The sequence below is a fragment of the Drosophila sechellia genome, unplaced genomic scaffold, assembly GCF_004382195.2.
Source record: "Drosophila sechellia strain sech25 unplaced genomic scaffold, ASM438219v1 U_207, whole genome shotgun sequence".
Lineage (NCBI taxonomy): Eukaryota > Metazoa > Arthropoda > Insecta > Diptera > Drosophilidae > Drosophila > Drosophila sechellia.
The window spans coordinates 1-24891 of NW_022611147.1; the positions used below are offsets into that span (position 1 = coordinate 1).

Below are 24891 nucleotides of genomic sequence, written 5' to 3' on the forward strand. Positions count from 1 at the left end.
AATAGGTATCTGGGAATGAGTCTGGATAATTTATATAGTAGGCCGCGTGTGCAGACTCTGTAAAGGCTTCCGTAATGTCAAGGAAAGTGGCAGAGCAACATCTTTCTCTTCAAAGGCTTTTAGAATAAATTGAGTCACCCTGGCTAGCTGATGTTCCGTTCCGTGGTCCTTTCTGAATCCGAATTGGTGGGATGGGATTGCTTTGGCAAAGTAATCAATGTCGTACAGTCGTTTCAGTAGTATTCTTTCGAGTAGTTTAGAAAGGCCAGAGAGTAAGCTAATTGGTCGGTAGGAATTTTAGAGCAAAAGGTGATTTCCCTGGTTTGGGAATCATTGAGATGCTTGCGTGCTTCCATTTGTTTGGGAAATGTCAATTTTCAGGATGTTGTTATAAATAAGTATTAGGTATAATCTGGCTTTGGTGGGTAGGTTTTTTAAGGTTTTGTTGTTAAGATGTCAGTTCCTGGGGCTTTTTTTAATTCCAGTGAGTTTATCAGCTCATTTAGTTCGGCCAGCGTGACTGGCTTGAAGGTGCTGTTACCAGATTCGCCGATCGTATCTAAAGATCTGAATTTTTCTAATTCACTTCTGACGAAATCCTGTCTTTGGCGTCGTTATTTTGATTTGGCTTGAAGCGGGACTCAAGGTGGGCTGCAAAAGCTTCAGCTTTTTCATCTAAGGTCCTGGTCCAGGGGTAGTCAGTTCTTAGGCGGTTGTCTTCATTGTCCTTTTTAATCGGCCAGCAGGGTCGGGGTTGCTTTTTGATTGTGTTTGTAGTTTTCCATAGTTTTTGCATTCTATATCGGTCGGTGGTATCAATGTCCTGAAGGTTGCGGTTGAGGAGTTTAAGTTTGAGCTTTCTGATTTCTTTAGACAGTCTATTTTGCACGTTTTTAAACCATCTTCGGGCTTCGTCAGTTCCTACTGCCCAAAGATTCTATTTAGCTCCTTTTTCTCCTCTAGTAACCTTTTAGTAGCATCATCTAGTCTTAGCTTTGTGGGTCTTCTTGAAGAGTTGTAGTTGCGCAATAATTGGGGGCGATTTGATGGGGTGGCTTCATTGGCTGCTGATTTTATATTGTTGATAAGAATGTCTATGCAATCGTCAATGTCCTGTCCTGTGCGTATTTCCGTATTTAGTAATATTTTGTTTTCTAGATTTTCTTGAATTTCGTGAGATTTGTTCTTTTTTGTATAATTGCATTGTTTGTTGTGTTATTGAGTTGCCAGTCGGTGTCGTCGGGACATATGACTATTTGGATAGGGAGGTGGTCCGAGCTGAGTTCATCTGTAGAGTAGGTTTTTAGACTTTGAGTGTGGAAGCCCTTGCATATTGCAAAGTCCAATGCAGAGGGCTGTTTTTTCTTGTCAAAAGGAAAGTGTGTGGCTTGGCCGGTGGCCACTATGTCAAGGTCTTTTCTTGCAAGGATTGACTGAGACAGGGATCTTCCCTTAGCGCAAGATAAATAGTTACCCCAGAGTCTGTGTTTGCAGTTCCAATCGCCGCCAAGTACAATTTAGTTTTTCCGTCGAGGAGCATGTCAAAGTGGTTAAAAAGCTTTGAGAATTGCTCAGTGGTCCATTTAAATACAGGTGGGCAGTATATTGGGGCAACAATTGTCATGTTTGCGCGTATGCGACTTGAGGTATAAGTGCTATGGGTGCGCTTTGCAAGAAATCAGTCTCTATTGGATTAAGGCAGGTGTGTCGAACGTTTTGATTGATGATGGTAGCCGTGCCGCCTTTTCTTGTGAAGTAGGGTTTTGTGCTAGGTATGTGTGGAAACCTTTGAAGTTTAGTGCGTTGGAATTTGCTCTAACCTGGTTTCTGTTACTAGCATAATTTGGATACCTTCTTTTTTAATGTAGGCCTCCAGTTCATTTGTTTTATTAGTAATTCCGCATGCGTTCCAATATCCTATTTTAAGGGTATTGAAAGATTGTCCGTTGTTTAGATTTATAGTCATAGTGAGAGTTTAATTTGCGTTAAGGATTTGAAGATTCAGGAGGTCATGAGGTGTGCTAAGGTAGGCTCTTTGTTAGATTCGAGGCACTTGAATAAAAGTTCCATTAGGCTGTCAATTTTCTTTTCAATATTTTCCACTCGTAGTGTAAGACTTTTACTGTGGTGGTCAGAGGGACTTTTTTGCGGATTAGAGTGAGTGTCCATAGGCGTGGGGATGTTGTCTTCTATAATCCTTGGCTTAAGGAATGCTCTGGCAGCTCTGCTGGTGGTCGGCGGGCTGCCATCGTCTACTCTCCTTATGTTTGTTGTCTTTTCTTCGGGCTCATGGTCCTTGCGTTCACGTCTTGCTTTGGCGGAGCTTGTCCTGGAAGCGTTCCAGGTGCCTTTGTGCCGGGTTGCTCGTCATGTTAGGTCGTCGTGAATTTGGCTTATCTTTGGGATTGATCGTGCCTTTATTGGAGACATTGTCTGGATTGCGGCGCCATTTACTCAGTCGCTTTGGATGGCCAAGTTGTGGGAAGATAGGCGAGGCTGGATTTGCCTTTCATCGTTTCTTGTTTTGCCGGAAAGGGTTCTTCCAAAATGCTCTTGTTGTGTTTTGACGGGATTCAGCTGTTGTCCTATTGAATAATGATGAGCTGAAAGGCAGCCGGGGGGTGTTGTTGCGAGAGGAGGGTACTGTCGACCATAGTTGTTTGTGTTAGCATCCTTGATTGTCCGTATTTTGTTGATGTTGATGTTGTTAACTGCCAGTTTTCGTTTTTCAGCCTTATAAGCAGGGCATCCCTTATACGCACTATATGCTCTCCAGAGCAGTTAGCGCAGGTGCGGGTGTGGATTTTGGTTGGTGCAATAGGATGACAGGTGATCGCCAGCGCATTTCATGCATCTTGGTGGCCTCATGCATGAGTTTTTGGCATGCCTGTAGCCCTGGCATCTGTAGCACTGGACCGCTCCCGTGTCCTGTTTTTCTTTCAATGTCTACCCTTTGCCCACCATTTGTTTAAGTGAGATAATTTTGTCATGACTGCCGTCCTGGGCCATGACGATCTCCACTTCAAACATGCGCATGGGCCACCTGTAGCCGGATTCGTCATATTACTGACGAAGCGCGCAGAGAACCGAGCTTCAGCAACTCCTGAACAATCCACGAGCATGGAGTGGAGTGGTGGAGATGTCTGATTACTACTCGAAACCTCTCTCGACTTTGGCTGGTTGTGATAGAGGGGAAGCCGTTGGCTGTAAGACATCTTTGATTTTTGGTAGGCGGTCATGTCCTTGCCTGGATCTGACCCCGTTCCCTTCAATTGCCCTAGTGGTGTAGCTGGAGACTCCTGCTGTATAATTTAACTTTTCTAGTAGCGGGACAATTTCTTTGATATCGTTGACGATTATGGGAGGTGCTCTGCGGCTTTTAGGCACAAGTTTCCAAGGTGGCAGCTCTGCATCTGTTTTTGAGGGAGGCGTCGTTTCGCTGCGAGCAGGATCATTGATGCTGCAGGGTAACGGCTGGTGGGGGACGATTCCTGGTTTTAGATTCCTCATATACAGATTTGGCTGCCTTACTTTGGAAAACGGTGTGGTGAGGGGGGGGAAAATGCTGGGAGATTCGAATTGTAGTTCCGCATAGTCTTTTATTTGGCGTCTTGAAGCTGGAGCAGTCTAAGTCGTCATTAGTCCTCTTGGCCGGGGTTTTTGTAGTAGGGGCCGGAACTGAGGGTGCCACAAAGGTTGGACCTGTTCCAGCAACCACTTCCGAGAAACTCATGGGCTGCACGTCTGGGCTCCTGGAAGGTGATTTGAATAAATCCCGCTTAGCAGTAGGCCGACTAAGGGTGCGGGCTGTTGTTTGATTCACCACAGAGGGCATGGCGCTGTGTTTGGTTTTAATTTTAAAACGCCTGAGCATCGGGCGTAAAGAAGCATTCCTTTGTGAGGGGAAATACTTCTTTTCCCAGTATTTACGGAGCGATTGGTGGGTTTCCTGCTTAGGCTGAGTTTAGAAATGTCCGGCTTAGGGTTAGAAATAGACCATGGAGCATAGCAGCTTGTGTAATAATTGGTTTATTATTATCTTGGTTTTGATCAATGCTTTTGCTTCTGGTTTGAATTTGTGGGAGTGAAGTTCCCCTCCGTCGCTTATATTCACCTTATTAGAGTGTGCATTGGTGTTGGTGAGCACGGGACATTTAGAGTGGCTTTCTGAACTTTTGGTTGCGCTAGTGTGAGTATGTGAAAGAGGGGAAATTGTGTTGCGGCAATTTTGGTGGAGGAGCTGAGATTCATATCAGTGCTACGAACGCTGTGAGAGAGGGAGGGGAAAGTTCCCAAAGCGTCGGTGATTTTGGCGCCTCTTTGAGCTGCATCGGTGTTGGTGGCTGCGGCTGCATTAGTCAGTTCGAAGATGTAGGTGTGTTCCTTTTTGAGAAGCGTCAGTATGTGTGAGTGCAGCTGCTTGAGTTAGAGTCATTGTGGTGAGTAAATTCCTTTGGGTATGTGTGTGGTGAGCAAAGGAGAGGGAAATTTCCCCTTTGGGATGCTCTATTGGCGCCACCCGTGATTGCATCCGTATTGTGAGCGATAGGCGGTCTCTTTTGGCATTATTGGTGTTTGTATTCTCTTTCCCTTATGGGAAAGGGAATTACCAATTGTTAAAGCAGCCCAGAAGAGTTTTTAGGACTTATTTTGTGTGATTTAAAGGCAATTTATTTGAATAAGAAGGGGAAGATCTCTCTTCTGGACTAGAGGTAATTGAAAGTGCCTCGTCTTCAGAAAAGAGGTGGTCAGAACTGGACATGTTTTACTTTTTATTTTATTATATTTAAAAAATTTTTAAGCGATACTAGTGAAGGTATAAATACCTGGATTTTAATTTTAGTGTGTTTCCAGCTTATTGTATCTTTGCTTTGAGTGTCTTCTTCTCTTCCAAGATTTCTCCAGGTGTACTTTCTTCCTTTCTCTCTGCGTTTCTTCTCCTTGTTTCCTTTGGTTGAGGCGGCGTCTTTTTGGAGTTGCACAATAACTGTTTAATTGTTCTTTTTTTTGTTAGACACTGAATGTTAATTGTTGTCGCGGCTTAATACTTTGCGGCCGGAAGACAATTTATAACAAATAATTTGTCTATTGACGAAACGAATTTAGTTAACTTTGCGCGTGAGAGTAAAAGGCAGGCGAAGCGCGTTTGTTTTAATTAAATAATTTAATTTAATTGTTTATTTATTTATTTATTTAATTTATTTTATTTATTTAAATTATTTTTTTAATTTCTTTTACTTTTACTTTGTAGGTTTTTATTTTTTAACTTGTTTTTAACTTTGTAGGTGGAGTACGGAGACAGAATGAATTCTGTTCCGCATCCACAATTTATTTTGCCTTTGATTACATTTATGCAATATGTAGGTACAATTATTTGAATTTAGAGTTTAACATTGCATGGGGTGAGTTTGGGGCTTGGACATAGTTAGTATTAATGTAGTATTTTGTTAGTTTAAATTTCAACAGTAACATGGACTGGTAACATTTTAAAATTTGCATGGTTTGTTTACATTTAACAATTGGATTATTTTACAATAGATTTTGCAGTTTTGACTTTCATTGTTGTTTAATTTATTTATTTTCAGGTACCCCTGCCAGAAGGACAGGAGCGCCGAGTCGTTGGAATCGTCAGGAGTCATCACGGGCAGGCGCCTGTAGTGTGTTGGCTGTGATTTGTTGTGGCCGCTGGAGGAGCGCCGCTTGCAACGAGCTCGTCCCGGTCGGTGTTGCAAGCAGTTGCATAAGTTTTGAAGAAGCTAGAATCCCGCGCAGCCGTCATTGGGATGTAATGGAGCTGCTGTCAACATGGTGGTGGAACGAAGGTTGCACGGTGCGCCGCGTCCTGTGGCCATTGCGTCGGGACTGGCAGCTAGGAGCTTCCAGATCAGGAAAAGTTGCCTAGGACCGCCGCATCGGAAGAGGTCATGGTGTTTCAGGATGTTCCGGGTCAAGGATTGTTGTCGGGGACCGTAGCAGCGATTTGGGCCATGGAATTGAATGTAAAGATAAATTTTAGGTAAGTATTACATTTGTTAATTGTTTTTGTGGTTTCATTGGTTTTCTTTTGTATTTTTCAGGGGCCCAGGCTGAACGATATTTGGAGGTAAGTATTATGTTTGTATTTGTTTATTTATATAGTTGTATTAATTATTGTTTAAGTTTGTAATTATAATTGCATTAATATTTGTTTTTGTTTTCAGGTACATTTGTTGCAGCTTTTATTGAGGCCGTCGCAGCTGAGATCCCGTGGTTTTGAGTTCTTCACGTTTGAGATTAATCTGGAGGTAAGTATTGTGTTTGTTATTATAATTGCTTTAATATTTGTTTAAGTTTTCAGGTACGTTTGTAGCAGCTGATATTAAAGCCGTCGCAGCTGGTATGCCAAGGTTTGCGATTAATCTAGAGGTAAGTATTGTGTTTGTTATTTTAATTTCATTAATATTTGTTTTTGTTTTCAGGTACCAGTTTGCGATTAGTCTGGAGGTAAGTATTAAGTTTGTAGTTATAATTGCATTAATATTTGTTTTAGTTTTCAGGTACGTTTGTAGCAGCTAATATTAAGGCCATCGCTGCTGGAATGCAATGGTTTTGGATTCTACAAGTTTGCGATTAATCTGGAGGTAAGTATTATGTTTGTTTTTATAATTTCATTAATATTGGTTTATGTTTTGTAGTAGTTTGTAGTTATATTGCATTAATATTTGTTTTAGTTTTCAGGTACGTTTGTAGCAGCTAATATTAAGGCCATCGCTGCTGGAATGCAATGGTTTTGGATTCTACAAGTTTGCGATTAATCTGGAGGTAAGTATTATGTTTGTTTTTATAATTTCATTAATATTGGTTTATGTTTTCAGGTGCGTTGGTTGCAGCTAATGTTATTTCCGTCGATTATAGTTTGTAGCTTGTATCTTAATAAATTAGGGATTAATTGTAAATAAATGTATTTTGGTTTTAATTGCTTTTATTAATTTGTGAAGACTGTTTATTTTGGTCAGCTTCGGGTTCGTAGTCTGGGATTACTATTTTGATTACAGTGGTGGGTTGTCCGAGCATTAATTCAAGAATTGCATTAATATTTGTTTTAGTTTTCAGGTACGTTTGTAGCAGCTAATATTAAGGCCATCGCTGCTAAAATGCAATGGTTTTGGATTCTACAAGTTTGCGATTAATCTGGAGGTAAGTATTATGTTTGTTTTTATAATTTCATTAATATTGGTTTATGTTTTCAGGTGCGTTGGTTGCAGTTAATGTTATTTCCGTCGATTATAGTTTGTAGCTTGTATCTTAATAAATTAGGGATTAATTGTAAATAAATGTATTTTGGTTTTAGTTGCTTTTATTAATTTGTGAAGACTGTTTATTTTGGTCAGCTTCGGGTTCGTAGTCAGGGATTACTATTTTGATTACAGTGGTGGGTTGTCCGAGCATAAATTCAAGAATTTCCTCTCTGGTCCTTAGTCCTTTTCTGAATTTATTGAGATTAATCTGGAGGTAAGTATTGTGTTTGTTATTATAATTGCTTTAATATTTGTTTAAGTTTTCAGGTACGTTTGTAGCAGCTGATATTAAAGCCGTCGCAGCTGGTATGCCAAGGTTTGCGATTAATCTAGAGGTAAGTATTGTGTTTGTTATTTTAATTTCATTAATATTTGTTTTTGTTTCAGGTACCAGTTTGCGATTAGTCTGGAGGTAAGTATTAAGTTTGTAGTTATAATTGCATTAATATTTGTTTCAGTTTTCAGGTACGTTTGTAGCAGCTAATATTAAGGCCATCGCTGCTGGGATGCCGTGGCTTTGGATTCCACAAGTTTGCGATTAATCTGGAGGTAAGTATTATGTTTGTTGTTATAATTTCATTAATATTTGTTTATGTTTTCAGGTGCGTTGGGTGCAGCTAATGTTATATCAGTCGATTATAGTTTGTAGCTTGTATCTTAATAAATTATTAATTAATTGTAAATAAATGTATTTTGGTTTTAATTGCTTTTATTAATTTATGAAGACTGTTTATTTTGGTCAGTTTCGGGTTCGTAGTCTGGGATTACTATTTTGATTACAGAGGTGGGTTGTCCGAGCATTAATTCAAGAATTTCCTCTCTGGTCCTTAGTCCTTTTCTGAATAATTTGCTGTAATAATTTATTTCAAGTTCACACCATCTGTCTGGTGGTCCCTTCTCTAAAGCTTTTCTCCTATCGGCTTTTTCCTTTTCCACTCTCATTTTCTCAGCTATGGATTGCCTTATTTCTAATTCTTGGTCAGCAATCAGGAGGAGTGTTGAAGGGTCTGTCTGTATTTGGTTCTCATTTTGACGACTATTTCAGCTTCCTCGTTTTTTGTATAATCATGTATGGAGCTATAGGTGGGTTCCGCAGGTGGTTTTGGTTGGTGTTGTTGAAGAGGCAGGAAATATTTTGAAAATTGCTTGGCGTATCTGCTTCTGCTTGATTCCAGTCTGGTAGGCTTGTAGGCATTGATTAGGAGGTCATATATTAGAGGGTTTTCATGGTCAATAAGGGAGTTGGCGTAGCGTTGGCTTGCTTTGTCAAAAATTTCCTCGAATGATTTAATGTTATAAATTGTCCTAATGGTTGCTTGTCTCGTATATCTGCTGGCGTTAATGATTCGTCTGATAAATTTGTTTTCCATTGTTTGAATTTTATTTGCTTGGGTGTCCGATACCAGAGAGCCCATATTGCAATGGCGTAATGCCAGATTGGGGAGACAATTTGTTTCCAGAGGAGAACCTTTGCGTTTTTAGGTAGGTGGCTATTTTTTCCTACTAGCCATTCTAGTTTTTTGTAAGCAGCTATAGTTTTTCCTTTTAGCAGCGTTATGTGTGCCCCAAAGGTCAGTTTTCTATCTAGCATGAGCCCGAGATAGCGTTGCTTGTTTAATTTGGCGGCTCTTTGTCCATTAATTGTTGGAGGAGTGTATGTATTTGTTTCTTCTCTTTTTAGGGAGAAGAGAATGTGTCCAGTTTTTTTTGCATTAATTGCTATGTCCCATTTTTTTGACCATCTACAGAAAACATTAAGGTAATTTTGATTTAGGTTAATCGCAATATTGGTATATTTAGACCGGCTAAGAATTATGGTATCGTCTGCATATGTAGCTAAGATAGTATTTGTTTGGTTGTAATCGGGGAAGGATATGTGGCGCATATAGTCTTTTACGATTGGGTAGGGCATATCAGATGAGTATATTGAGTAGAGGACAGGGCCCAGTATGCTGCCCTGAGGAACTCCTGCTCTAATTTTACCTATCCTAGACGTCGTTTCACCGTCGATCCTGACAGAGAAGGTTCTATTAGATAAATAGTTTTCAAGTAGGTCAAATAGGTATCTGGGAATGAGTCTGGATAATTTATATAGTAGGCCGTCGTGCCAGACTCTGTCAAAGGCTTCCGTAATGTCAAGGAAAGTGGCAGAGCAGACATCTTTCTCTTCAAAGGCTTTTAGAATAAATTGAGTCACCCTGGCTAGCTGATGTTCCGTTCCGTGGTCCTTTCTGAATCCGAATTGGTGGGATGGGATTGCTTTGGCAAAGTAATCAATGTCGTACAGTCGTTTCAGTAGTATTCTTTCGAGTAGTTTAGAAAGGCCAGAGAGTAAGCTAATTGGTCGGTAGGAATTTAGAGCAAAAGGTGATTTCCCTGGTTTGGGAATCATTGAGATGCTTGCGTGCTTCCATTTGTTTGGGAAATGTCCAATTTTCAGGATGTTGTTATAAATAAGTATTAGGTATAATCTGGCTTTGGTGGGTAGGTTTTTTAAGGTTTTGTTGTTAAGATCGTCAGTTCCTGGGGCTTTTTTTAATTCCAGTGAGTTTATCAGCTCATTTAGTTCGGCCAGCGTGACTGGCTTGAAGGTGCTGTTACCAGATTCGCCGATCGTATCTAAAGATCTGAATTTTTCTAATTCACTTCTGACGAAATCCCTGTCTTTGGCGTCGTTATTTTGATTTGGCTTGAAGCGGGACTCAAGGTGGGCTGCAAAAGCTTCAGCTTTTTCATCTATGGTCCTGGTCCAGGGGTAGTCAGTTCTTAGGCGGTTGTCTTCATTGTCCTTTTTAATCGGCCAGCAGGGTCGGGGTTGCTTTTTGATTGTGTTTGTAGTTTTCCATAGTTTTTGCATTCTATATCGGTCGGTGGTATCAATGTCCTGAAGGTTGCGGTTGAGGAGTTTAAGTTTGAGCTTTCTGATTTCTTTAGACAGTCTATTTTGCACGTTTTTAAACCATCTTCGGGCTTCGTCAGTTCCTACTGCCCTAAAGATTCTATTTAGCTCCTTTTTCTCCTCTAGTAACCTTTTAGTAGCATCATCTAGTCTTAGCTTTGTGGGTCTTCTTGAAGAGTTGTAGTTGCGCAATAATTGGGGGCGATTTGATGGGGTGGCTTCATTGGCTGCTGATTTTATATTGTTGATAAGAATGTCTATGCAATCGTCAATGTCCTGTCCTGTGCGTATTTCCGTATTTAGTAATATTTTGTTTTCTAGATTTTTCTTGAATTTCGTGAGATTTGTTCTTTTTTGTATAATTGCATTGTTTGTTGTGTTATTGAGTTGCCAGTCGGTGTCGTCGGGACATATGACTATTTGGATAGGGAGGTGGTCCGAGCTGAGTTCATCTGTAGAGTAGGTTTTTAGACTTTGAGTGTGGAAGCCCTTGCATATTGCAAAGTCCAATGCAGAGGGCTGTTTTTTCTTGTCAAAAGGAAAGTGTGTGGCTTGGCCGGTGGCCACTATGTCAAGGTCTTTTCTTGCAAGGATTGACTGAGACAGGGATCTTCCCTTAGCGCAAGATAAATAGTTACCCAGAGTCTGTGTTTGCAGTTCCAATCGCCGCCAAGTACAAATTTAGTTTTTCCGTCGAGGAGCATGTCAAAGTGGTTAAAAAGCTTTGAGAATTGCTCAGTGGTCCATTTAAATACAGGTGGGCAGTATATTGGGGCAACAATTGTCATGTTTGCGCGTATGCGACTTGGAGGTATAAGTGCTATGGGTGCGCTTTGCAAGAAATCAGTCTCTATTGGATTAAGGCAGGTGTGTCGAACGTTTTGATTGATGATGGTAGCCGTGCCGCCTTTTCTGTGTGAAGTAGGGTTTTGTGCTAGGTATGTGTGGAAACCTTTGAAGTTTAGTGCGTTGGAATTTCGCTCTAACCTGGTTTCTGTTACTAGCATAATTTGGATACCTTCTTTTTTAATGTAGGCCTCCAGTTCATTTGTTTTATTAGTAATTCCGCATGCGTTCCAATATCCTATTTTAAGGGTATTGAAAGATTGTCCGTTGTTTAGATTTATAGTCATAGTGAGAGTTTAATTTGCGTTAAGGATTTGAAGATTCAGGAGGTCATGAGGTGTGCTAAGGTAGGCTCTTTGTTAGATTCGAGGCACTTGAATAAAAGTTCCATTAGGCTGTCAATTTTCTTTTCAATATTTTCCACTCGTAGTGTAAGACTTTTACTGTGGTGGTCAGAGGGACTTTTTTGCGGATTAGAGTGAGTGTCCATAGGCGTGGGGATGTTGTCTTCTATAATCCTTGGCTTAAGGAATGCTCTGGCAGCTCTGCTGGTGGTCGGCGGGCTGCCATCGTCTACTCTCCTTATGTTTGTTGTCTTTTCTTCGGGCTCATGGTCCTTGCGTTCACGTCTTGCTTTGCGGAGCTTGTCCTGGAAGCGTTCCAGGTGCCTTTGTGCCGGGTTGGCTTATCTTTGGGATTGATCGTGCCTTTATTGGAGACATTGTCTGGATTGCGGCGCCATTTACTCAGTCGCTTTTGGATGGCCAAGTTGTGGGAAGATAGGCGAGGCTGGATTTGCCTTTCATCGTTTCTGTTTTGCCGGAAAGGGTTCTTCCAAAATGCTCTTGTTGTGTTTTGACGGGATTCAGCTGTTGTCCTATTGAATAATGATGAGCTGAAAGGCAGCCGGGGGGTGTTGTTGCGAGAGGGAGGGTACTGTCGACCATAGTTGTTTGTGTTAGCATCCTTGATTGTCCGTATTTTGTTGATGTTGATGTTGTTAACTGCCAGTTTTCGTTTTTCAGCCTTATAAGCAGGGCATCCCTTATACGCACTTATATGCTCTCCAGAGCAGTTAGCGCAGGTGGCGGGTGTGGATTTTGGTTTGGTGCAATAGGATGACAGGTGATCGCCAGCGCATTTCATGCATCTTGGTGGCCTCATGCATGAGTTTTTGGCATGCCTGTAGCCCTGGCATCTGTAGCACTGGACCGGCTCCCGTGTCCTGTTTTTTCTTTCAATGTCTACCCTTTGCCCACCAATTTGTTTAAGTGAGATAATTTTGTCATGACTGCCGTCCTGGGCCATGACGATCTCCACTTCAAACATGCGCATGGGGCCACCTGTAGCCGGATTCGTCATATTACTGACGAAGCGCGCAGAGAAACCGAGCTTCAGCAACTCCTGAACAATCCACGAGCATGGAGTGGAGTGGTGGAGATGTCTGATTACTACTCGGAAACCTCTCTCGGACTTTGGCTGGTTGGTGGATAGAGGGAAGCCGTTGGCTGTAAGGACATCTTTGATTTTTTGGTAGGCGGTCATGTCCTTGGCCTGGATCCTGACCCCGTTCCCTTCAATTGCCCTAGTGGTGTAGCTGGAGACTCCTGCTGTATAATTTAACTTTTCTAGTAGCGGGACAATTTCTTTGATATCGTTGACGATTATGGGAGGTGCTCTGCGGCTTTTAGGCACAAGTTTCCAAGGTGGCAGCTCTGCATCTGTGTTTTGAGGGGAGGCGTCGTTTCGCTGCGAGCAGGATCATTGATGCTGCAGGGTAACGGCTGGTGGGGGGGACGATTCCTGGTTTTAGATTCCTCATATACAGATTTGGCTGCCTTACTTTGGAAAACGGGTGTGGTGAGGGGGGGGAAAATGCTGGGAGATTCGAAATTGTAGTTCGCGCATAGTCTTTTATTTGGCGTCTTGAAGCTGGAGCAGTCTAAGTCGTCATTAGTCCTCTTGGCCGGGGTTTTTGTAGTAGGGGCCGGAACTGAGGGTGCCACAAAGGTTGGACCTGTTCCAGCAACCACTTCCGAGAAACTCATGGGCTGCACGTCTGGGCTCCTGGAAGGTGATTTGAATAAATCCCGCTTAGCAGTAGGCCGACTAAGGGTGCGGGCTGTTGTTTGATTCACCACAGAGGGCATGGCGCTGTTGTTTGGTTTTAATTTTAAAACGCCCTGAGCATCGGGGCGTAAAGAAGCATTCCTTTGGTGAGGGGAAATACTTCTTTTCCCAGTATTTACGGAGCGATTGGTGGGTTTCCTGCTTAGGCTGAGTTTAGAAATGTCCGGCTTAGGGTTAGAAATAGACCATGGAGCATAGCAGCTTGTGTAAATAATTGGTTTATTATTATCTTGGTTTTGATCAATGCTTTTGCTTCTGGTTTGAATTTGTGGGGAGTGAAGTTCCCCTCCGTCGCTTATATTCACCTTATTAGAGTGTGCATTGGTGTTGGTGAGCACGGGACATTTAGAGTGGCTTTCTGAACTTTTGGTTGCGCTAGTGTGAGTATGTGAAAGAGGGGAAATTGTGTTGCGGCCAATTTTGGTGGAGGAGCTGAGATTCATATCAGTGCTACGAACGCTGTGAGAGAGGGAGGGGAAAGTTCCCAAAGCGTCGGTGATTTTGGCGCCTCTTTGAGCTGCATCGGTGTTGGTGGCTGCGGCTGCATTAGTCAAGTTCGAAGATGTAGGTGTGTTCCCTTTTGAGAAGCGTCAGTATGTGTGAGTGCAGCTGCTTGAGTTAGAGTCATTGTGGTGAGTAAATTCCCTTTGGGTATGTGTGTGGTGAGCAAAGGAGAGGGAAATTTCCCCTTTGGGATGCTACTATTGGCGCCACCCGTGATTGCATTCGTATTGGTGAGCGATAGGCGGTCTCTTTTGGCATTATTGGTGTTTGTATTCTCTTTCCCCTTATGGGAAAGGGAATTACCAATTGTTAAAGCAGCCCCAGAAGAGTTTTTAGGACTTATTTTTGTGTGATTTAAAGGCAATTTATTTGAATAAGAAGGGGAAGATCTCTCTTCTGGACTAGAGGTAATTGAAAGTGCCTCGTCTTCAGAAAAGAGGTGGTCAGAACTGGACATGTTTTACTTTTTATTTTTATTATATTTAAAAAATTTTTAAGCGATACTAGTGAAGGTATAAATACCCTGGATTTTAATTTTAGTGTGTTCTCCAGCTTATTGTATCTTTGCTTTGAGTGTCTTCCTTCTCTTCCAAGATTTCTCCAGGTGTACTTTCTTCCTTTCTCTCTGCGTTTCTTCTCCTTGTTTCCTTTGGTTGAGGCGGCGTCTTTTTGGAGTTGCACAAATAACTGTTTAATTGTTCTTTTTTTTGTTAGACACTGAATGTTAATTGTTGTCGCGGCTTAATACTTTGCGGCCGGAAGACAATTTATAACAAATAATTTGTCTATTGACGAAACGAATTTAGTTAACTTTGCGCGTGAGAGTAAAAGGCAGGCGAAGCGCGTTTGTTTTAATTAAATAATTTAATTTAATTGTTTATTTATTTATTTATTTAATTTATTTTATTTATTTAAATTATTTTATTTAATTTTCTTTTACTTTTTACTTTGTAGGTTTTTTATTTTTTAACTTTGTTTTTAACATTTCAGGTGGAGGTACGGAGACAGAATGAATTCTGTTCCGCATCCACTACTTTATTTTGCCTTTGATTACATTTTATGCAATATATAGGTACAATAATTTGAATTTTGAGTTTAACATAGCTTGGGGTGAGTTTGGGGCTTGGACATAGTTAGTATAAATTATAGTTAGTATTTTTGTAGACTTGGATTTCAGACAATGACATGGATTGGTAACATTATTGACTTGCATGTTTAGTTTACATTTTTAAAATGAAATTAATTTACAATAAACATTAACATTTTAGGCTAACATTGCTTTATTTATTTCTTTTCAGGTACCTCCGCCAGAAGGACGGAAGCACCGAGTCGCTGGGAAGTCTCGGGAGTCATCACAGGTAAGTTTTGTTGTAAGTTGGCTGTGGTCAGTTGCGGCCGCTGGAAGCGAGTCACTTGCAACATGTTGCAGGTGATTTGTTCTCATCTGCGGCATCCCACGCAGCCGTCGTTTGGTGAAGATCCGTTATATCGTCAATGGCAGTTTTATGTAATTGTTTAATGAGTTCGTTTGTATTGCAGATGCATATTGCCGGTCGTCAGGAAGAGGAGTTGCGAGTTGTCCAACGCAGCCGTCAATGCGTTTTAATTGAGCTGCTGGCATTATGGTCGTGGAGTTCGTCTCGTGGCAGAGAAGTCGTGTGTGGGGATTGTAGTTCGGACAATCACCGAAGGGAGCCAGGTGCATCGCGTCTTGTGGCCATAGCTTCAGGATTGGTTGCTTGGGGCCGCCGGTTCGAGATTTGTTGCAGAGAGCCGCCGCAACGAGATTGCCATGGAAATGGATGTAAAAATAGAATTTGGTAAGTATAATATTTGTTGTTTGTTATTTGATGATTGCATTAATTTTTGTTGTTTCAGGTACATTGAGTGGAAATTAATTTAAGGTAAGTATTATATTTGTGTATATTTGTTAATATAGTAGCGTTTGTTATTGTTTTTCAGGTACTTAAGGAGGAAACTAGTCTTGGGTGAGTATTTATTGATTTAATAATTGCGTTGATTTTTGCTTTTCAGGTACGTTTTGTGAGGGCTAAGTTGGAGGCCCAGGTGCGCCGCGTCTTGTGGCCGTATCGCCAGGAGTGGCAGCTTGGGCCGCCGGTTCGAGGTTTGTTGCAGAGGGCCGCCGCAACTAAATAGGCATGGAAATGGATGCAAGAATAGTATTTGGTAAGTATTATATATGCTATTTGTTAATTATGTTTGCATTAATTTTTGTTGTTTCAGGTGCATTGAGTGGAATTTCATTTAAGATAAGTATTATTTTGGTGTATCTTTGTTTATATAGTAGCGTTTATTATTGTTTTTCAGGTACTTTAGGACGAAACTAGTCTTGGGAGTATTTATTGCTTTTATAATTGCGTTGATTTTTTGCTTTTCAGGTACGTTTTGTGAGGGCTAAGTTGGAGGCTCTTGTTATTGTGTTATTGCAGCTGGAATGCCGCAATTTTGGAGTCATCATTTTTAAAAAACTTTGTAGGTGGAGGTACGGAGACAGAATGAATTCCGTTCCGCATCCACAAATTTATTTTGCCTTTGATTACATTTTATGCAATATGTAGGTACAATTATTTGAATTTAGAGTTTAACATTGCATGAGGTGAGTTTGGGGCTTGGACATAGTTAGTATTTAATATTAAGTTAGTATTTTTTTTCGTAGGCTTTAGATTATAGACAGAGACATGGACTGGTTACATTATCGTCTTGCATGTTTTGTTTACATTAATAAATTGTAGTGATTTTACAAAAAACATTGAAATTAGAGACTAACATTATACAATTTGTTTCTTTTCAGGTACTCCCGCCAGAAGGACGGAAGCATCGAGTCGCTGAGGAGCATTAGTTGTCATTACAGGTGAGTTTTTGTTGTAAGTTGGCTGTAATCTGTTGCGGTCGCTGAGAGTGGGCCACTTGCAATAAGTGTGTCCGGCCGGCGTAGCAGGTGCTTTGTTCTCGGTTGCAACATCCAGCGCAGCCGTCATTTGGTTATCGTCAGTGGCAAGATGAATCCCGCGCAGCTGTCATTGCGTATTTATAGAGCTGCTGTTCGTCTTGTTGTGGCAGAGAAGTCGTCAGTGCGGATTGTAGCTCGGTCTGTCACCGAGAGAAGCCAGGTGCGCCGCGTGTTGTGGCCATAGCGTCAGGATTGGCAGCTTGGGGCCGCCGGTTCGAGATTTGTTGCAGAGGGCCGCCGCAACGGAATAGCCATGGAAGTGAATGCAAAAATAGTATTTGGTAAGTATTATATATGCTATTTGTTTTTTATGATTGCATAAGTTTATGTTGTTTCAGGTACGTTGAGTGGAATTTAATTTAAGGTAAGTCTTATATTGATGTATATTTGTTTATATAGTTGCGTTTATTATTATTTTTCAGGTACTTGAGGAGCAAGCTAGTCTGGGGTAAGTATTGTGTTGCTTTGATAATTGCGTTGATTTTTTTTTTTGCTTTTCAGGTACGTTTTGTAAGGGCTAAATTTGAGGCCCTTGTTATTGTGTTATTGCAGCTGGAATGCCGCGATTTTGGAGTCTTCAAATTGTCAATTAGATAAGTATTATATTATAAAAATATTTTTCCCAGTAATAGCTTGTGTTCCCTTATTTCAATAGTTGGGGTCTTTGAAGCTGGAGCTGTGTGCTTGTCGTCAGCAGGATGGAGCCGTCAACTAGCGTCAGCTACCTTTTCTGTCCGGTTTGTTATTATTTAATTGTCCTTGAGTAATTTTTGTATACATTCGTATTTATTTTCCTTTATTACAGGTTAAGAGAGAATTCGTCGATGATGCAGAACTGAGGAGAAATATACAATTTGAGGACAAATTTTGCAGCATATTGATGTGGCATCTGTGCCACGCAAGTGGTCCTTATTTGTGCAATGGCGTCAGGAGGTGGAGACGGCATCATAAAATTGTCAACTTTTTGTGTTTATAATCGCGAAAATTGGCGATTTATTTTGCTTTTGTGGTGCCAGTCTCTTGTTGTCGGTTGCGTTGAAGGATTTGCGTGCGTGGCGTCAGGATGATGGAATCGCATATCTGTATCTGCTTGTTTGCCTGGCAAGTTTTAAGTTTTTCTGTGTGTCCTTTATTAATTACGCATCATATTCTTATTGATTTTCATTTCTTTACAGGTTATCGGAAGATAATTGGGCATAAGATACTGAGGAAAATGATGCAATTTGGGGACGGATTTTGAAGCTTTTAAAAGTGATGTCAGCTCCGCGCTAGTGATCCTTATTGATGCAGTGGCATCAGGAAGTGGAGACGGCGTCTTAGGATTTTTAATTTTTTGTGTTTATAATCGCGAAAATTGGCGATTTCGTTTTGTTTTTGCGAAGCCCGCCTCCTCCTGTCGGTTGCGTTAGATGTTGATCAGCAGTTGGCTGTGGTCAAGTAGGTAAGTGCATTTGATTGTTTTGTTTAATTTGTTAATGATTAATTGTTTTATTTTTAGGTTTTAGCGTCAGTTCTTGTAGGCGCTCGTCAGTCTGAGTTTTGAGAGAGTATGGAGGCAGATAGAAGTGCGCTTTTCCATCAGATAAAGATGTCGTTTTACTAGATATAAGTATTTGTAAGTTTAATTGGATGTATCCATGTCAAGATTGTTGTCTCTTCCTCTTGCCAATAAAATGTCGATTTTCTTTTCTAAATTGTCGACTCTAATTGCTAATTTTCTTGTGGGGTCATCCGATAACCCTTTTTGTAAGAAATGATTGGAGTTTCTTGGCGATGGTGTGGCTACATCAATAACTCTTGGTTTAAAACTAGCTCTTGCAGCTCTGCTGGTGGTCGGAGGGCTGTCATTGCTAGCTTGCATGGGATTTGAGTTACCTTTTTCAGGTTCCTGGTCATTTTCTTCACTCCTTTGTTTTCGGAGCATGTCCTGGTAATTTTCCAGATGTCTTTGCGCTGGATTGCTTGTCTTGGATACCAGTCTTGGCTTTGCGTTGTGTTTTGAGGTTGTCCTACCCTTTTTGGGTATATTGTTAGAGGTTCGGCGCCATTTATTCAGACGCATCTGAATGGCAGTGTCATGCGAGGAGAATCGTGGCCTTCTGTCGTTCATATTTTGTCGGAACGGATTTGACATTGACTTTCTGGCTGCCTCCTGGCGAGCTTCAGCGATTGATCTGTTCAGGATCGCTGAGCTGTGTGGCAGCCGTGGGGTATTATTGCGTGGAGGAGGGCCTTGACGTCTATAGAAGTTGTTAGTTGCGTCTTTAATTGTGCGTATTTTGTTTGTGTCGATGTTGTTGGCCGCAAGCTTTTGTTTTTCTGCTTTGTAAACGGGGCATCCCTTGTATGCACTAATGTGCTCTCCAGAGCAGTTGACGCAGGTAGCAGGGGTGGTTCTTGGCTTGGTGCAACAGGATGACAGGTGGTCGCCAGCGCATTTCATGCATCTTGGTGGCCTCATGCATGAGTTCTTGGCATGCCTGAAGCCCTGGCATCTGTAGCACTGGACCGGCTCCCGTGTCCTGTTTTTCCTTTCAATATCCACTTTTTGTCCACCGATTTGTTTGAGTGAGATAATTTTGTCATGACTGCCGTCCTTGGCCATGACGATCTCCACTTCAAACATGCGCATGGGGCCGCCTGTAGCCGGGTTCGTCATATTTCTGACGAAGCGCGCGGTGAATCCGAGTGTCAGCAACTCCTTGATAATCCACGAGCATGGAGTGGAGTGGTGGAGATGTCTGATTACTACTCGGAAGCCCCTCTCAGACTTTGGCTGGTTAGTGAATAGAGGAAAGCCGTTTGCTATAAGGACATCTTTGATTTTGTGGAAGGCGGTCATGTCCTTAGCCTGAATCCTGACCCCGTTTCCTTCAGTTGCCCTGGTAGTGCAGCTGGAGACTCCTGCTGTATAATTTAGTTTTTCCAGGAGCGGGACAATTTCTTTAACATCGTCGACAAGTATGGGTGGAGCTCTGCAGCTTAGTGGCACCAGTTTCCAAGGTGGCAGCTCAGCATCCGTATTTTGAGGAGGTGGCGTCGTTGCGCTGCGTGCAGGAGCATTGGTGCTGCAGGGTAACGGCTGGTGTGAGTGTCGATTCCTAGTTTTGGATTCCTCATATACAGATTTGGCTGCCTTGCTTTGGAAAACGGGTGTGGTGAGGGGTGGAAAAATGCTGGGAGATTTAAAATTGGAGGTCACGCATAACCGTTTATTAGGCGTCTTGAAACTGGAGCAGTCCAAGTCATCATTTGTCCTCTTGGCCGGAGTTTTCGTTATAGGAGCCGGAACTATGGGTGCCACAAAGATTGGACCAGTTCCAGCAACCACTTCCGAGAAACTCATTGGCTGCTCGTCTGGGCTTCTGGACGGTGAGTTGAATAAGTCCCTTTTGGCAGCAGGCCGGCTGAGGGTGCGGGCTGTTGTTAGATTCACCATAGTGGGCATGGCGCTATTGGTGGGTTTTAATTTTAAATCACCCTGTGCATCAGGGCGTAAAGAAGCACTCCTTTGGTGAGGGGAAGTGCTTCTTTTCCCAGTATTTACAGAGCGGTTGGTTGATTTCTTGCTTAAACTAAGTTTAGAAGGATCCGGTTTTTGGTTAAAAATTGACCAAAAAGCGTTGACAGTTGTACTAGGTCTTTCCTCCTGCTTGCTTTCGTTAATTTTTTTTTTTTTTTTTTTTTTTCGCATCCACAATTTATTTTGCCTTTGATTACATTTATGCAATATGTAGGTACAATTATTTGAATTTAGAGTTTAACATTGCATGGGGTGAGTTTGGGGCTTGGACATAGTTAGTATTAATGTAGTATTTTGTTAGTTTAAATTTCAACAGTAACATGGACTGGTAACATTTTAAAATTTGCATGGTTTGTTTACATTTAACAATTGGATCTTTTTACAATAGATTTTGCAATTTTGACTATCATTGTTGTTTAATTTATTTATTTTCAGGTACCCCTGCCAGAAGGACAGGAGCGCCGAGTCGTTGGAATCGTCAGGAGTCATCACGGGCAGGCGCCTGTAGTGTGTTGGCTGTGATTTGTTGTGGCCGCTGGAGGAGCGCCGCTTGCAACGAGCTCGTCCCGGTCGGTGTTGCAAGCAGTTGCATAAGTTTTGAAGAAGCTAGAATCCCGCGCAGCCGTCATTGGGATGTAATGGAGCTGCTGTCAACATGGTGGTGGAAACGAAGGTTGCACGGTGCGCCGCGTCCTGTGGCCATTGCGTCGGGACTGGCAGCTAGGAGCTTCCAGATCAGGAAAAGTTGCCGAGGACCGCCGCATCGGAAGAGGTCATGGTGTTTCAGGATGTTCCGGGTCAAGGATTGTTGTCGGGGACCGTAGCAGCGATTTGGGCCATGGAAATGAATGTAAAGATAAATTTTAGGTAAGTATTACATTTGTTAATTGTTTTTGTGGTTTCATTGGTTTTCTTTTGTATTTTTCAGGGGCCCAGGCTGAACGATATTTGGAGGTAAGTATTATGTTTGTATTTGTTTGTTTATATAGTTGTATTAATTATTGTTATTCAGGTGTGTTTTTTTTTTTTTTTAGGTAGGCTGTTCTGAAGGTGGGTATTATGTTTGTTTTTAAATTGTATTAAATTTTTGTTTTTGTTTTGTATTCAGGTGCGTTTGTAGCAGCTAATTTAGAGGCCGTCGTAGCTGTGATGCCGTGGTTTTTGGGTTCTTCAAGCTTGCGATTAATATGGAGGTGAGTATTAAATTTGTTGTTATAATTGCATTAATAAGTTTGTAATTATAATTGCATTAATATTTGTTTTTGTTTTCAGGTACATTTGTTGCAGCTTTTATTGAGGCCGTCGCAGCTGAGATCCCGTGGTTTTGAGTTCTTCACGTTTGAGATTAATCTGGAGGTAAGTATTGTGTTTGTAATTATAATTGCTTTAATATTTGTTTAAGTTTTCAGGTACGTTTGTAGCAGCTGATATTAAAGCCGTCGCAGCTGGTATGCCAAGGTTTGCGATTAATCTAGAGGTAAGTATTGTGTTTGTTATTTTAATTTCATTAATATTTGTTTTTGTTTTCAGGTACCAGTTTGCGATTAGTCTGGAGGTAAGTATTAAGTTTGTAGTTATAATTGCATTAATATTTGTTTTAGTTTTCAGGTACGTTTGTAACAGCTAATATTAAGGCCATCGCTGCTGGAATGCAATGGTTTTGGATTCTACAAGTTTGCGATTAATCTGGAGGTAAGTATTATGTTTGTTTTTATAATTTCATTAATATTGGTTTATGTTTTGTAGTAGTTTGTAGTTATAATTGCATTAATATTTGTTTTAGTTTTCAGGTACGTTTGTAGCAGCTAATATTAAGGCCATCGCTGCTGGAATGCAATGGTTTTGGATTCTACAAGTTTGCGATTAATCTGGAGGTAAGTATTATGTTTGTTTTTATAATTTCATTAATATTGGTTTATGTTTTCAGGTGCGTTGGTTGCAGCTAATGTTATTTCCGTCGATTATAGTTTGTAGCTTGTATCTTAATAAATTAGGGATTAATTGTAAATATTAGACCACTTGCGATTAATCTAGAGGTAAGTATTGTGTTTGTTATTTTAATTTTATTAATATTTGTTTTTGTTTTCAGGTACCAGTTTGCGATTAGTCTGGAGGTAAGTATTAAGTTTGTAGTTATAATTGCATTAATATTTGTTTTAGTTTTCAGGTACGTTTGTAGCAGCTAATATTAAGGCCATCGCTGCTGGGATGCCGTGGCTTTGGATTCCACAAGTTTGCGATTAATCTGGAGGTAAGTATTATGTTTGTTGTTATAATTTCATTAATATTTGTTTATGTTTTCAGGTGCGTTGGGTGCAGCTAATGTTATATCAGTCGATTATAGTTTGTAGCTTGTATCTTAATAAATTATTAATTAATTGTAAATAAATGTATTTTGGTTTTAATTGCTTTTATTAATTTATGAAGACTGTTTATTTTGGTCAGTTTCGGGTTCGTAGTCTGGGATTACTATTTTGATTACAGAGGTGGGTTGTCCGAGCATTAATTCAAGAATTTCCTCTCTGGTCCTTAGTCCTTTTCTGAATAATTTTACTTTGTAGGTGGAGGTACGGAGACAGAATGAATTCCGTTCCGCATCCACAAATTTATTTTGCCTTTGATTACATTTTATGCAATATGTAGGTACAATTATTTGAATTTAGAGTTTAACATTGCATGAGGTGAGTTTGGGGCTTGGACATAGTTAGTATTTAATATTAAGTTAGTATTTTTTTTCGTAGGCTTTAGATTATAGACAGAGACATGGACTGGTTACATTATCGTCTTGCATGTTTTGTTTACATTAATAAATTGTAGTGATTTTACAAAAAACATTGAAATTAGAGACTAACATTATACAATTTGTTTCTTTTCAGGTACTCCCGCCAGAAGGACGGAAGCATCGAGTCGCTGAGGAGCATTAGTTGTCATTACAGGTGAGTTTTTGTTGTAAGTTGGCTGTAATCTGTTGCGGTCGCTGAGAGTGGGCCACTTGCAATAAGTGTGTCCGGCCGGCGTAGCAGGTGCTTTGTTCTCGGTTGCAACATCCAGCGCAGCCGTCATTTGGTTATCGTCAGTGGCAAGATGAATCCCGCGCAGCTGTCATTGCGTATTTATAGAGCTGCTGTTCGTCTTGTTGTGGCAGAGAAGTCGTCAGTGCGGATTGTAGCTCGGTCTGTCACCGAGAGAAGCCAGGTGCGCCGCGTCTTGTGGCCATAGCGTCAGGATTGGCAGCTTGGGGCCGCCGGTTCGAGATTTGTTGCAGAGGGCCGCCGCAACGGAATAGCCATGGAAGTGAATGCAAAAATAGTATTTGGTAAGTATTATATATGCTATTTGTTTTTTATGATTGCATAAATTTATGTTGTTTCAGGTACGTTGAGTGGAATTTAATTTAAGGTAAGTCTTATATTGATGTATATTTGTTTATATAGTTGCGTTTATTATTATTTTTCAGGTACTTGAGGAGCAAGCTAGTCTGGGGTAAGTATTGTGTTGCTTTAATAATTGCGTTGATTTTTTTTTTTTTGCTTTTCAGGTACGTTTTGTAAGGGCTAAATTTGAGGCCCTTGTTATTGTGTTATTGCAGCTGGAATGCCGCGATTTTGGAGTCTTCAAATTGTCAATTAGATAAGTATTATATTATAAAAATATTTTTCCCAGTAATAGCTTGTGTTCCCTTATTTCAATAGTTGGGGTCTTTGAAGCTGGAGCTGTGTGCTTGTCGTCAGCAGGATGGAGCCGTCAACTAGCGTCAGCTACCTTTTCTGTCCGGTTTGTTATTATTTAATTGTCCTTGAGTAATTTTTGTATACATTCGTATTTATTTTCCTTTTATTACAGGTTAAGAGAGAATTCGTCGATGATGCAGAACTGAGGAGAAATATACAATTTGAGGACAAATTTTGCAGCATATTGATGTGGCATCTGTGCCACGCAAGTGGTCCTTATTTGTGCAATGGCGTCAGGAGATGGAGACGGCATCATAAAATTGTCAACTTTTTGTGTTTATAATCGCGAAAATTGGCGATTTATTTTGCTTTTGTGGTGCCAGTCTCTTGTTGTCGGTTGCGTTGAAGGATTTGCGTGCGTGGCGTCAGGATGATGGAATCGCATATCTGTATCTGCTTGTTTGCCTGGCAAGTTTTAAGTTTTTCTGTGTGTCCTTTATTAATTACGCATCATATTCTTATTGATTTTCATTTCTTTACAGGTTATCGGAAGATAATTGGGCATAAGATACTGAGGAAAATGATGCAATTTGGGGACGGATTTTGAAGCTTTTACAAGTGATGTCAGCTCCGCGCTAGTGATCCTTATTAATGCAGTGGCATCAGGAAGTGGAGACGGCGTCTTAGGATTTTTAATTTTTTGTGTTTATAATCGCGAAAATTGGCGATTTCGTTTTGTTTTTGCGAAGCCCGCCTCCTCCTGTCGGTTGCGTTAGATGTTGATCAGCAGTTGGCTGTGGTCAAGTAGGTAAGTGCATTTGATTGTTTTGTTTAATTTGTTAATGATTAATTGTTTTATTTTTAGGTTTTAGCGTCAGTTCTTGTAGGCGCTCGTCAGTCTGAGTTTTGAGAGAGTATGGAGGCAGATAGAAGTGCGCTTTTCCATCAGATAAAGATGTCGTTTTACTAGATATAAGTATTTGTAAGTTTAATTGGATGTATCCATGTCAAGATTGTTGTCTCTTCCTTGAGTAATTATTGCCAATAAAATGTCGATTTTCTTTTCTAAA

General features: G+C 40.8%; 7 long non-coding RNA genes across 19 annotated transcripts; all 7 read left to right on the plus strand.

The window, feature by feature from the left end:
• The first annotated feature begins 6154 nt into the window (after positions 1–6154).
• LOC116802697 lies at positions 6155–7964 on the plus strand. 9 transcript variants are annotated; one of them, XR_004363040.1, is made up of 7 exons: positions 6155–6284; positions 6331–6405; positions 6459–6483; positions 7538–7612; positions 7665–7689; positions 7743–7826; positions 7880–7964. It is a non-coding gene; the product is annotated as an uncharacterized LOC116802697 (long non-coding RNA). The 9 variants fall into 9 exon arrangements; XR_004363037.1 differs by having other exon boundaries at positions 6158–6284; positions 7736–7826; XR_004363038.1 differs by having other exon boundaries at positions 6158–6284; positions 6338–6405; positions 7736–7826.
• A 7495-nt stretch (positions 7965–15459) lies between these two features.
• On the plus strand, positions 15460–15839 carry LOC116802704. Its single transcript, XR_004363061.1, has 3 exons — positions 15460–15476; positions 15535–15560; positions 15619–15839. It is a non-coding gene; the product is annotated as an uncharacterized LOC116802704 (long non-coding RNA).
• A 578-nt stretch (positions 15840–16417) lies between these two features.
• Positions 16418–17065, plus strand: LOC116802703. The gene is made up of 3 exons (XR_004363060.1): positions 16418–16908; positions 16966–16991; positions 17050–17065. It is a non-coding gene; the product is annotated as an uncharacterized LOC116802703 (long non-coding RNA).
• Positions 17066–20463: 3398 nt separating this feature from the next.
• LOC116802698 lies at positions 20464–21347 on the plus strand. 3 transcript variants are annotated; one of them, XR_004363047.1, is made up of 5 exons: positions 20464–20500; positions 20586–21017; positions 21079–21104; positions 21185–21200; positions 21259–21347. It is a non-coding gene; the product is annotated as an uncharacterized LOC116802698 (long non-coding RNA). The 3 variants fall into 3 exon arrangements; XR_004363046.1 differs by lacking the exon at positions 20464–20500 and having other exon boundaries at positions 20513–21017; XR_004363048.1 differs by lacking the exons at positions 20464–20500; positions 21185–21200 and having other exon boundaries at positions 20513–21017; positions 21259–21346.
• Positions 21348–21489: 142 nt separating this feature from the next.
• LOC116802700 lies at positions 21490–22555 on the plus strand. Of its 3 annotated transcripts, none has more exons than XR_004363057.1 (5): positions 21490–21506; positions 22078–22186; positions 22240–22264; positions 22311–22401; positions 22455–22555. It is a non-coding gene; the product is annotated as an uncharacterized LOC116802700 (long non-coding RNA). The 3 variants fall into 3 exon arrangements; XR_004363055.1 differs by lacking the exon at positions 21490–21506 and adding an exon at positions 21799–21842; XR_004363056.1 differs by lacking the exon at positions 21490–21506 and adding an exon at positions 21799–21842 and having other exon boundaries at positions 22318–22401.
• Positions 22556–22975: 420 nt separating this feature from the next.
• On the plus strand, positions 22976–23623 carry LOC116802702. Its single transcript, XR_004363059.1, has 3 exons — positions 22976–23466; positions 23524–23549; positions 23608–23623. It is a non-coding gene; the product is annotated as an uncharacterized LOC116802702 (long non-coding RNA).
• Positions 23624–24490: 867 nt separating this feature from the next.
• LOC116802701 lies at positions 24491–24891 on the plus strand. The gene is made up of 2 exons (XR_004363058.1): positions 24491–24629; positions 24687–24891. It is a non-coding gene; the product is annotated as an uncharacterized LOC116802701 (long non-coding RNA).